Below are 913 nucleotides of genomic sequence, written 5' to 3' on the forward strand. Positions count from 1 at the left end.
GGCATATGCAAAAATGCTCGACATCACTATTCATTAGAGAAATGCAAATTAAAACCACAATGAGATATCACCTCACGCCAGTTAGAATGGCGCTCACCAAGAAAACAACACAGAATAAGTGCTGGCGAGGATGTGGAGAAAAGGGAACCCTCCTGTGCTGCTGGTGGTAATGCAGACTGGTGCAGCCACTGTGGAAAACAATATGGAGATTCCTCAAGAAATTAAAAATCGAACTGCCTTTTGACCCAGCTATACCACTTTTAGGAATATACCCCAAGAATACCATAGCACTGTTTGAAAAGAAGAAATGCACCCCCAAGTTTATGGCAGCATTGTTCACAGTAGCAAAGATCTGGATACAGCCCAAATGTCCGTCAGTGGACGAGTGGATTAAAATGCTTTGGTACATATATACTATGGAATACTACTCAGCCATAAGAAATGATGACATTGGATCATTTACAACAACATGGATGGATCCTGATAACATTATACTGAGCGAAATAAGTAAATCAGAAAAAACTAAGAACTGTATGATTCCATACATAGGTGGGACATAAAAATGAGACTCAGTTTATGGGATAGATTAATGCTGCCATGATCTGAAGAGGGAGGATTTTTCTGTGTCCTTCTCCTATATGAAATGGCTAAAGAGAAAACTGGGGAAGAAAATGAGACTCAGAGATATGGACAAGAGTGTGGTGGTTATGGGGTGGGGGGGAGGAGATTGAGAGGGTTGGGGGAGGGAGGGGCACAAAGAAAACCAGTTAGAAGGTGACAGAAGACAATTGGATTTTGGGTGATGGGAATGCAGCATAATCAAATGTCAAAATAACCTACAGATGTTTTCTGTGAACATATGTACCCTGATTTATCAATATTACCCCATTAAAATTAATTTTAAAAACCCACA

At 40.2% G+C, this 913-nt stretch overlaps 1 pseudogene; it reads left to right on the forward strand.

Annotated features, from left to right (window-relative positions):
• Positions 1–535: 535 nt before the first annotated feature.
• Positions 536–661, forward strand: LOC136327548 (small nucleolar RNA SNORA29; annotated as a pseudogene).
• Positions 662–913: the final 252 nt, after the last annotated feature.

This window comes from Saccopteryx bilineata, chromosome 2, assembly GCF_036850765.1.
Source record: "Saccopteryx bilineata isolate mSacBil1 chromosome 2, mSacBil1_pri_phased_curated, whole genome shotgun sequence".
Lineage (NCBI taxonomy): Eukaryota > Metazoa > Chordata > Mammalia > Chiroptera > Emballonuridae > Saccopteryx > Saccopteryx bilineata.